Consider the following 12528-nt stretch of genomic DNA (forward strand, 5'->3'; position numbering starts at 1 on the left):
ATTTGGTTTTCATCATTGATTTTCACAACAGTTTGAATTACAAATTTTCTCCCCATTTCTACCCTCCCCCCAACTCCAAGATGGCTTATATTCTGGTTGCCCTGTTCCCCAGTCAGCCCTCCCCTCTATCACCCCCCTCTCCTCTCATCCCCTTTTCCCTTCCTTTCTTGTACGGCAAGATAAGTTTCTACGCCCCATTACCTGTGTATCTTATTTTTTAGTTGCATGCAATAACTTTTTTTTTGAACATCTGATTTTAAAACTTTGTGTTCCAAATTCTCTCCCCTCTTCCCTTCCCACCCATCCTCCCTAAGAAGCCCAGCAATTCAAACTAGGCCACACATGTATCATTATGTATAACCCTTCCACAATACTCATGTTGTGAAAGGCTAACTACATTTTGCTCCTTTTCAACCCATCCCACTTTATTGAATTTTCTCCCTTGACCCTGTCCCCTTTCCAAAGTGTTTGTTTTGATTACCTCCACCCCCATCTGCCCTCCCCTCCATCATCCCCCCCTTTTATTTTTTTTTATCTTCCTCCCTCTTCTTTCCTGTGGGGTAAGATACCTAACTGAGTATGTGTGGTATTCCCCCCTCAGGCCAAATCTGATGAGAGCAAGGTTCACTCATTCCCCCCTCACCTGCCCTCTCCCCTCCTCCCACAGAACTGCTTCCTCTTGCCACCTTTATGCGAGATAATCCACCCCATTCTATCTCCCCCTATCTCCCTCTCTCAGTATGTTGCTCTCTCATCCCTTAATTTCATTTTATTTCTTTTAGATATCTTCCCTTCATCTTCAACTCACCCTGTGTCTGCTCTCTCTCTTTTACACACACACACACATATATATATATATATAAACACACACACATATATATGTATATATATATAAACACACACACATATATATACACATACATACATATACACATAGATATATACATACATACATACACATTCACTTATATATATATACATAAACATATACATATATATATGCATAGTCCCTTCAACTACCCTAATACTGAGGTCTCATGAATCATACACATCATTTTTCCATGTAGGAATGTAAACAAAACAGTTCAACTTTAGTAAGCCCCTTGTAATTTCTTTTTCTTGTTCTTTTTCTTGATTACCTTTTCATGCTTCTCTTGATTCTTGTGTTTGAAAGTCAAATTTTCTATTCAGTTCTGGTCTTTTCACTGAGAAAGCTTGAAAGTCCTCTATTTTATTGAAAATCCATATTTTGCCTTGGAACATGATACTCAGTTTTGTTGGGTAAGTGATTCTAGGTTTTAATCCTAGCTCCATTGACCTTTGGAATATCGCATTCCAAGCCCTTCGATCTCTTAATGTAGAAGCTGCCAGATCTTAATTAATTAATTAATTAATTAATTAATTTTAATGCATACTTCCATGACCCATTATTGAGTACAATTTTTATTGCATTATGGTCTAAAAAGAGTACAAATAACCTTTAACTATGAATGAAGTTCAAACATTGCTTGCCCTCCCATTTTCCCTTGTACTGTAAAAGCTGTCTTGTATACTTTTTTACATGACATAATTTCCCCCCTTCTTTTTCTCCCTTCCCCCTACTCCCAGGGCCTGCCTTTTTCTCAGTTATCCATTTTTTTACAATATCCCAAAATAATTGACTCATTCTCATGCTCTCTTTTTATGTAGAATTCTTCTAATTACCTTTATCTTCATAAAGGTCTTAGAAGTTACATGTATCATCTTCCCATATAGAGAGATAAACAATTTAATATTATGGGTCATTTATGATTTATCTTTCATGTTTATCTTTTTATGCTCCTCTTGAGTCTTATACTTGAAAGTCAGATTTTCTATTCAGCTCCAGTCTTTTTGTCAGAAATACTTAAAAGTCCTTTATTTCATTAAATATATATATATACACATACATATATATATGTGTATATATATATGTATATGTGTGTATGTATGTATGCATCTATATATGTATATATATGTATGTATGTGTATATATATATATATATATATATGTGTATATATATATATATATATATATATATATTTTCCCTTAAAGGATTATACTCAGTTTTAATTCGTAGGATATTCTTGATTGTAATCCCAGCTGTTTTGCCTTCCAGAATACTGGAGTCTAAGCTCCCTTAACATTGTAAGTGCTATATTTTGTATGATCCTGGCTGTGGCTCCATGGTATTCAAATGGTTTCTTTCTGGCTGTTTGAAGTATTTTCTCTTTGAGCTGGGAGCTCTTGAACTTGGTTACACTGTTCCTAAGAGTTTCTATTTTGGTGTTTCTTTCTGGTGGTGATTAGGAAAAAATCATTCAATTTCTATTATAATGTCCCATACTAAGTTTTCCTTAATTATCTCTTGAAATACAATATCTAGTCTCTTTTCTTGATCATGGCTGTCAGTTAATTCAATAATTCTTAAATTATCTCTCCTTGATCTATTTTCCAGGCCAGTTGTTTTTCCTATGAGATATTTCATATTTTCTTCTAATTTTTTGATTCTTTTGACTTTGATTGTTTCTGGATGTTTCATGGAGTCATTAGCTTCCACTTGTGAATTCTGATTTGTAAGGAGTGATTTTCATCAATGATTTTTTTTTGTTCTTCTTTTTCCACCTAGCCAATTCTGCTTTTAAAGTTTTATTTTCTTCAATATTTTGTTTATGCCTCTTTTAACCAAGTTGCTAATTGTTTTTTCATACTTTTCTTCACTCTTATTTCTTTAGCTATTTATTTCTCTACTACTCACTTTTTAAGCTCTTCCAGGAATTCTTGTTAAACTTCTATCCAATTCTCATTTTTCTTTGAGGCTTTGTTTGTTGCTGTTTTGACTTCATTGTTTTCTTCTGAGTTTCTATCTTCATCTTCCCTCTCATGATAGTAGATTTTTATTATTTTGTTTGTTGTTGTTGTTATTGTTTGCTCCTTTTCCCAAACTATGTCTTGATTTTGATCTTTATGTTAATGTTGAACTTTGTTCCTGGTATGGAAGGTAGAGAAATTATCTCAAAATTCAGGCTTTTTTGTGCTACTGTATGCAGAGGTAGTTCTGGCGATTTGGCAGTTTTTGGTGTTTCCAAGGTGGTGTAATCTGAGAAAGGGTGTGGTCACTACTCTCCACCACTGAGCTCTTCTCCTTTCCCAGGAAGAGCCCCTGACTCCTTGGGCTTGTAGGCTTGTAAGCAATACTGTTCCTCAGGGCTCCTGCTTCCCTAGGACCTAAATTGATACTGAAAATGATGCTGGTCCTCAGGGTCCCTTTGAATTACTGGTTATCATCACATGACCTTCCACTTCTGAAAATCCAGTTTAGCTCTGAAGAACTATCTAGTTAAGCTAAGGAAAACAACTCAGAGCCCTCAAGTCAGTGTCGTGCTTGAAGGATGAATTGGAGTTTTAGTTCTAGTGCAACCAGGATATCAGCCCTTAGTTATTAGAGTTGAAAATGTTTCCAATAAGCTATTTGCACTATTTTCTAAATCAGAATTACGAGCCTGAACGCTATGTTGTGCTTCATAATCAGCATACTAAGAAATAATAAAGATTACCTTAGTAGAAAGTAGTGGTTGGTTAGATTTACTTCCTTAATGATTCATTTTAAGAGTCTGCTTATCATCTATACTATTCTCAGTTACACTTGTAGACCACACATGGATGTGGAAGGGAAAATATATCAGGAGTGATGTTTGGGTCAGTTCTTTTAATGAATATTAGTTTAATGCAAATGTTAGTTTTCCCCATTTGTTAGAAGAGCAGTATGTCCTCATCATTGCCCCATTCAGAGAATCATGCTTTCAAAGGACAATAATTATTCTACATAAAATTTAAAAAATAAAATATTTATACCATTTAACAATGAATCAGATGCAGTTTCTAAATAGAAAGCTAATTAGTGTTAAATGAAAAAGTGAAAAACAAACAAACAAACAAGCAAGCTACCAGAAGTATTTCACACTGGACACACTTGACAGGTATTTTCCAATCTATATTTATTGGCCATTCCCACCACCCCTCCCTCCACTTTTGTCTTATGTAAGTTGATAAAAAGGGCAGCTAAGTGGTGCAGGAGATAGAGTGCTGGGTCCAGAGTCAGGGCAACTCATCTTTATGAGTTTAAATCTAGACTCTGACATTTACTACCTGTGTGACTCTGGACAAGTCACCTAATCCTGTTTGTTTGTTTCCTCATCTGTAAAAAGAACTGGAGAGGGAAATGGCAAAGCACTCCAATATCTTTGCCAAGAAAACCCCAAATGGGGTCAATGAAGAGTCAGACAAACTGAACAACAACAGCAACAAAGTTGAAAAAAGATATTTTAACCCTACTATGCTGGCCCCCAACATTAGGTGATTTTTCTTTCATGATCATGGGAAGTCTGGCCCTAGGTAAGGGAGGGAGTAGGAGAGAAAATTGTTGACCCAGTTTGTTTTACTTTTTACCATGGGTATGGAGGAGGCAAAGTGGGGATTTGGGGTGGGGTTTGGTATAGTGCATGGCAAGGGGAAATGGCCATGATTTTCAAGTTAATACCACTAAGATCCAAATCAATCCTTGTTGATTTCCAGAGAATCAACTTTATGGAAGGATGTGAACAAGAGTTGCATCGATTGGACTGCCATGTATTACTTATGGCTTATAACACGGGAGGAAGTATCCATATTTATAAGATATTGAACTCATTGCAGAACTGAACTGATTTTCTGGAGGTCATCAAGGGTTAAATTTTCTCTACCCATTAGCAATTCTGAGTTATTTATTTCATCATTTTTTTTAAGTTCAAGAGCTTCTAGGAAAGATGAAGAGAATCTAGAGATTTCTATTGCCTTTTGTGAATTTGGTATAAAATTGAAGAAAATCACAGGAGTAGTGATCAGCTGGAGCCATTCATATGACAACCCAACAGATTTAAGGCAAATGAAACTCTTATTCCTCCTTCATGAGGATTTTACCCTGAGGATGAGTCCTAGAGGTCTCTGGAGTAAAAATTCAATAATCTGGTATTTCTAGCTCCTTCCTAGTTCAATATGAGAAGACAGAGAAAGTTCTGGGAAGATTCAAAGTGGCTAGGGAAAGTGGGATGTTCTATAGGTAGAAAATGGCTACCTAAAGTCATCCTTTCTTTTGTCAAGGTCACTTCAATGAACTTTGGTTTTAGGAAATCATAGGATGTTTTCCCTTGTGGAAGAAGACATCGAAATACCTGTTCTATAGAACAGGGAAATTGAAGCTTAGAGTATTTATGTGACTTTCCCAAAGTTACACAGTTAGTAAGTAACCTTACCTAGTAAACTTATGAAGGCTATCAAGAAAGATGGCCTTTGAACCCAGGTCCTCTGACTCTAAATCCTCCTGCCTCTGAACCATGCAGCCTTGATTTGATCTCAATGTGCTGAGGTTGTCATGTGCAACAGCATAAACGCCATTTGCCAAAGATCACTAGTGACTGTTTCTGGTATTGAGGATTATATTCAATTTCTCAACTTCTTCTCTACCAGGTGTGTATTTCTCTGTGCTTTAATAAGAGATAGGGGCTGGACCTTTGGTTTCGTTGGCTCAGGAAATTCCCAGGTCAGCACTCTAGCAAAGAAGGTGGGAAACTTATCTGCATTTAATGTCCTTAGAGAATTGCCCAGCTTTGGCAAGAGCACTGAGAGGGGAAGGGATTTTTGCCAAGGGTCCCAGAGGCAGCGTGTGTCATAGACAGGACTTGAACCCTCAGTTCCTTTCTGGAACTGAGACTGGCTCTTTATCTGATGTATCAGACTGCTACTGCGCATTGGCTTAGAAAACTGGCAATTAGATGCATATGATTTAAGTAACTTTCTTTAAAATATTCATTTCAATTAAACACTGATTCCAGAGTATGGATTTTTAACACGAGTTTAGACAGCACATTATTTGTATGGTGAAGTTCATCTTAGCTAAAGGTAATTGAATGATCAGATTAGGAGAGGAGAATTTCCCTTGAGGTCCACAGCCTATAAGAAGATAACTTTGATACCAAGTATTATGGTCTAGAGAAACATCTGGCATATTGATGACATGCTTCCCTAAAGATTTAGATGCTTGAACTGCAAAATCAGTAACAAAGCTCCAAAAATATACACAAACTGATAAGTTCTACTGGAGGTAAAAGTGGAATAATTGGGGAATAAAGCAATGTAATTATTTTTCTGCAGATGGTGTTACAAATTTTAGACATAGTTAAGTATATGGTAAAAGTTATAAAGGATATGCCATTCTAATAAAATACATAATATTAATTATTTAAAATTGTAAACCACACTTTCTTTAAAAAAGAGATCAAAGATCTTTGCCAGGGAATTTATTTTATAATTCAAAATCATGATTAGATAATGGTTAGAAATTACAAACATAAAATTTGAAAATCTGCTACCTACCTCATTTTTTGGGAGATGGTTGGAACTGTGATTTCACCTGTATTGGTAATTAGGGTGGGACTTTTTTATCAGTTTCCCTTTTGGAGCACTGAATTATTCAAGTGCCTTTGATGAGTCTGGCCTTTGTTTCTTTGATTGAATCAAGAGTCTTAGACCTGCTTAAGAAACAAGAAAGACTAGTTCACAGGGTTTTGAGTCACATGGTTGTAACACTTTTGACCCTGAATAGGGTATATAAACTCAGAGGTTAGCATTTTGTTTTGGGCTCTCACTCACTGGAAGGGTGTCATGTGATTTGACCAGACAAGACTCTGGGTAGCCACCGAAGCCCCCCAGCTTTGAAAACCCACATGTTGGTGCCGCTCTCTCTGGTAACTATGTAGTTCTTTGGTCAGACAGCTAGAGGCCTGTCTGTTGATAAATGTGTGTGTTTGCTCTCCTTTGTTTGTAATTTCTGTTTGTATTTGCTCTGAAGTTCATAGTGCTGGCTTTTCCCCCTGAACTAAGTGAATGATATATGTATGTTTGATTAAAGTGAGATTGTTAACCCCTTAAAGTTGCTTTCCTTAGAAAAACAGATCAAAGAATCTGTTCTAGCAGCACTCCTGTGTGCTAGTGTTATTGGTCTTACACAGCCACAGTAGCAGCAAGCAACATTGTTGTTATATCATCTATGTCAATAATTCCATCCACCGATAAAGACTGACAACTCATTAGTACTTAAATGCTTAGACTGGTTCGTGAGACTGATCAGTCAGTTAAGTACCCATGGTGACACATACAGAATGTATTGAGGAAGGAATTTACCCATGCATTTTTAACCCTGAGGCTAGTTCTCTATCCTTACTATGTCATACATCAGTAAATATATTTTTGCTACATACATAATTTTGATATATGTAGACTTAAAATTCTCCATTACATGTCATTGAAAAAAAATAATGAAAATGAGAAGATATGACTATGACCTATTTTTAACAGTATTAGGTCTTATGGTTGTAAACATGTGCTCTTAATAAAAGGGAGGATTCTTTTTTACTTTTACTATTCTTTTCATTTAAAATTTCGAGTTTCAAATTTTCTTCCTCTCTTCCATATCCTGCCATACCCACTGAGAAAGCAAGTAATATTTCAATTATACATGTGAAATCATGCAAAATATATTTCCATACAAGCCATATTTTTAGCAAGAAAAAATAAAATTATGCTTCAATTTGTACTTAGAGTTCATCAGTTTTCTCCCTGAAGATGAACAGCATTGTTTTCATCATGAGGCCTTTAGAACTGTCTTTGATCATTGTGTTGATCAGAGTAGCCAAGTGTTTCATGGTTGATCATCATCACAACACTGAAGTTATTGTGTGCAGTGATCTCTGGGTTCTTCTCACTCCACTTTGCATCAGTTCATATAGGTCTTGCCATGTTTTTCTGAAACCACCCCTTCATCATTTCTTATAACACAATAGTACTGTATCGCAATTATATGCCATAACTTGTTCAGCCATTCCTAAATTGATGAATGTCTTGTCAATTTCCAGGTCTTTGCCACCCCAAGCAGAGCTGCTACGAATATTTTTGAACATTTTTTTTCTTTTTTCCTTGATCTCTTTGGGATACAGACCTAGTAGTTATATTGCTGGTAAAAAGGGTATTCACAGTTTTGGAGCCATAGGCTCCTGGAATGTTCATCCTCCAGGAAGTTAAAGACTAAGTTGGAAAAGGAGGAGAGTATGATTGGATGATTGAAGGAAAAAAATACATTCAAGTGTTTACTATGTATAATGCGTTGTAGTAAATACTGGAGCTACAAATCTCAAAGCAAGCTTAGTCCTTGTCCTCAAAGAACTTACTTTTAATAGGGGGAAAAGAATACATATGATGGAGTGGTGGCCCAAGAAGGTCACTTTGGTAGAGAATGTTAGAAATACTGTGGATGGGACTATAGGGAAGTGGAGTAACACTCCTAACACCACCCGGGAACAATGGTAGAGCTGATGCAATCATGGTTCATGGTTCCCAAAAGGGTATCTCTGTTGTGGGCAGCAAGACAAGGTAGTTAAAGAGGAAGTTATAGAGATATAGGAAGGAAGGAAGGAAGGAAGGAAGGAAGGAAGGAAAGAAGGAAGGACAGAATGAAGGAAGGAAGGAAAGAAAGAAAGAAAGAAGAAAGGAAGGAAGGAAAGGAAGGAGGGAAGGAAGGAAAGAAGGAAGGAAGGAAAGAAGGGAGGGAGAAGGAAGGAAGGAAGAAGAAGGGGGAAAAGAAAGGAGGGAAGAGTAGAAGAAGGGAAACATGCAGGGAGACAAGAAGAAAAGAAGGGGAAAAAGAAGCTAGGAAGGAAGGAAAGAAGATAGGAAACTGGGAAGTAAAGAAGGAAGGAAGGAAGGAAGGAAGGAAGGAAGGAAGGAAGGAAGGAAGGAAGGAAGGAAGGAAATAGGCAACAGGCATTGTGGTAATCTCCTTTTTGCAAACATTATCTTATGTGATCTTCACAATTATCCTGTGAGGTGGGTGCTATTATTATCCCCAATTTATGGATTAAGAAATCAAGACACTCAACAGAGTTTAAGTGACTTGCAGATGGTTACACAGCTAGTAAGTGTTTGAAGCTAGATTTGCATTCAGGTCTTCCTGACCCCCTGGGCCCAGTGGTCTATTCACTGAACCACCTAGCTGCCTCTCAAGTGGTTGGAGAGAAAAGCAAAACTTTTTAAAGAAAACTACTAAAAATAACATTTTATAGCATTTTAAGTTTTGCAAAGTGTTTTATAAATTGTATCATTTTATACTAAAAAATTCTCTGAAAATAGGAATTATTAGTATTCCCATTTTCTATATGAGGAAACTGAGGCTTAGCATGGTTAAGTGAGTTGCCTAGTGTCATACAGCTACTAAGTGTCTGAGGCTGAATATAATGCCCATCTTCACTAGTGCTTATGAAAGCAGAGGACATAATAGGCCCCACTGTATCCTCATATCTCCAAAGAGTACCTGACCTGCTTTGAGTTCCAAGAGTTTATGGTGTTAAAGCAGAAAGCAAAGAAAACCAAAATGAACCAAGGCTCTCAATGAGCTCCTCTGTTGGAAGACAGATGTTAAATGGAATGTATTTTGCACTTCTGTAACTTCTATTTTACTCTTTTTTTAGACTGTCTCCTGTCTCCCCAGTCTGACCTGGTTCTAATCTCATCAGTACATTAGCTTTGACTAGCTCTTTTCTCTGACCTGGACCAATTTGCCTCTTAGGAAACATGGTGGCCCCTGACACCTAGGAGCTCACCACACTAATGCTAACCTGATTTCCAGCTGCTGACTGCTTAGGCCTCTGCAGCTCAAAACTCCTCAGCCTCAGCCTCCCTGGTTGCCAGAATTACAGTTGTTTACCAACTTACCCAGTTCCTTGAATTTATTCTTAAGGTTTATATCAATTCTTCATGTTTTTGTGGAACTGATCTAAAACTAAAATCTTTGTTCCACCTGGTGATTTCTCCTTATTGCTTGTTTGACAAAACACAAACTCTTTTTTGGCTTTTAAAACCCTTCTCAATTTGACTTAAACCTATCTTTCAAGATAATAACCCTTGACCCTGTCCATGCCCCCATCCCTCTATAACCTACATCCCGTTTCAGCTGACATCTGTCATATTCTCTCTCTTACTTCTGAGCCTTTGCAGGCTCTTCCCCCTTCCTGCAATGATCTCTCTCCTGCCCTTTGCGTATTGGAAGGCAAGATGAAGCTCAGCTCGAGTGCCAGTTGATACAAATGGCCTTCTCTGATGTCCCCAGTTCTTAGTGTGAACCTAAAAGTACTTTTTACTTGAAAGTACTTAAAGTACTTTTCATTTATAGTACAAATATTTTAAATTTATTGATCAGTGTACGTGCTTTCCGCTCTTTCATTGATAGAAGGTAAGCTCACCGAGGACAGTGACTTTCATGATGCATAGTAGTCATCTAATAAATACCAACTGATCTGACTTAAGTCGAAATTTAATACTAAGCTGGCTAGTCAGTCAGTCAACAGATGAAGCTTTTACTTTGTGCTAGGCACATAGTAAGTGAATCCAAATATAACCAGAAAGAAAGACAGTCCCTGTTCGGAGAAGCCCCTATTGTAATGAGAGATGGCAACACATAAAGGGAGGTTTGGGGAAGAAAAGGTGAAGAGACATCTTTGCCGAGGTGGACAAAGTCCTGCAGAGATGAGTTAGCAGTGTGGCCTGAGGAGGAGAGACTTTGAATTATGGGCCTAATGATGGACGGAGAACCAACTTAGCTAAATTCAAAGAGGCTTATCAGTAAGCAGGGTGGCTTTAGGATGATGGAGTTTAGGGACACAAGAACTCTGAGAGTCATATCTTAAATTATTTTAGAGGGTATTTATTCTGTATGTATTTATGTGTATAAATATATATTTGTATATTTTCTATTTCTAGATTTATATATATAGACAGATTGATAGAGATATAGATATACATAATTGTACATAGTTATTTGTATGTTGTCTCTGCTGTTAGACTCTCAGTTTCTTTACAGCAGAGACTGTCTTTTGTCTTTCTTTGTATCTTCAGCTCTGAGTGGAATGCTGAAATAGTGAAGCCCCCTCAGTGTGGGACAAGACCTTAGCTGTCCTACCATCCACCCCCACCCTGCAGGCCTTCTATATTTTTAGAAATTGCTCTGCTGAGAAAGTAGAGATAAGAATTTACATCAGTAGATGGACAGACACCTGCAAGGTCCTGTTTATCTAGCTTTTACTCACGTTTTGCTGAATACCAGTCCCTGGTCTCACACCTGTCTTTTTGTTCTTTGTTCTCTGTTGCTGAGAAAAGATTGAACGTTTAGAATGTGATCTCCAAACCCAGTCAATAGGAAGAGGAGCCAGAGGGGAGGGTGGGGGAACTCTGTGTTAGGTCTATATCACTTGCTTTGAGCTGTATGCAAAACACACACACGTGCTGGCATCATCTTGAGCCACGCTGGGGTATGTCCTTTCTCATGAGAAAATAATAAACTCCTTTTTGCTTTTCTCAAGAATGGTCTCTGTGTATTTTTAGTGTGAGTAGTGGTCTCTGACCCATACAGCTCTTGGCACAGTGACTGTCATATAAGTGCTTAATAAAATGCTTGTTGGCTGATTGGCTTCATTGGAAGGAGTACCCACATTGAAAAAAAAATCATAGGTGCTTGAAAAATTGGAAGTAATAAAATTAATAAACCATGATGCCAAGAATCATCATGGCATGATAATGTTCTGGCCAAGAAATTGGGAAGTCCTGCGTTCGGGTCTCTCCTTTGTCAGGCTACTAGTTGTATGATCCTGGAAAAGTCACTTGAACTAAGAGTAACCAACCTAGGTGTCTCCCTAAGGCACCATCAGAAAAAGATATTGATCTGCGTGGGTAGAGGGAACTCCTTACCAAGTATTCCAGATAAAACCATGGGTCTGGGCTTAACTAAATGAAAAAAAAATTAATGAACAAATGTAGTACTCTTCTGATAAAAAGAATACTGGAGAAGAATTTGATCACAACAACTAGCAGTTTTATAGTGCACTAAAGTTTGGGGTTTTTTGCTACTCAAAAAAAACCTCACTGATGCGGATTTGTTTTATGTATAAATTACCTACTGAGCAGAAAACCTAAAAGTCAACCAATGTCCTCAAAAAAGATAACAAAAATCAATACAAACCCATCTTTAGTTGATGAGTCAGGAGTGACTGTTATCTTAATTTTTTTCTGATTTTACAGAAGAGAAAGTCAACGCTTGGAAAGAGTCAATGACCTGCCCCTGCTCACAAATGTATGAGGGAGGGCATCAGCCTGGGTCTTCCTGACTTCAGTTTTAGGGTTCAATCTTCTGTGCCTCAGTTTTCTTATCAGGTTGTGACAAAGTGATATTCACCTGGTCCGCAAAGTAGGCAAGTACAGGTTGCTTTATATAACTATGCCATGAGTACCTTTGGCTGTAAAATCATAAATTCATTGTGTGATTTAAACATATGATCCAGAGAGCTCTGGGTTTCAGAAGATCTCCATTCCAGAGGCAAAGAATTCATAAATGACTCATCCCAGGTGGCTGCTGCAAATGTGTGCCTTTG

This window comes from Trichosurus vulpecula, chromosome 4 (genome assembly GCF_011100635.1).
Source record: "Trichosurus vulpecula isolate mTriVul1 chromosome 4, mTriVul1.pri, whole genome shotgun sequence".
Classification (NCBI taxonomy): Eukaryota; Metazoa; Chordata; class Mammalia; order Diprotodontia; family Phalangeridae; genus Trichosurus; species Trichosurus vulpecula.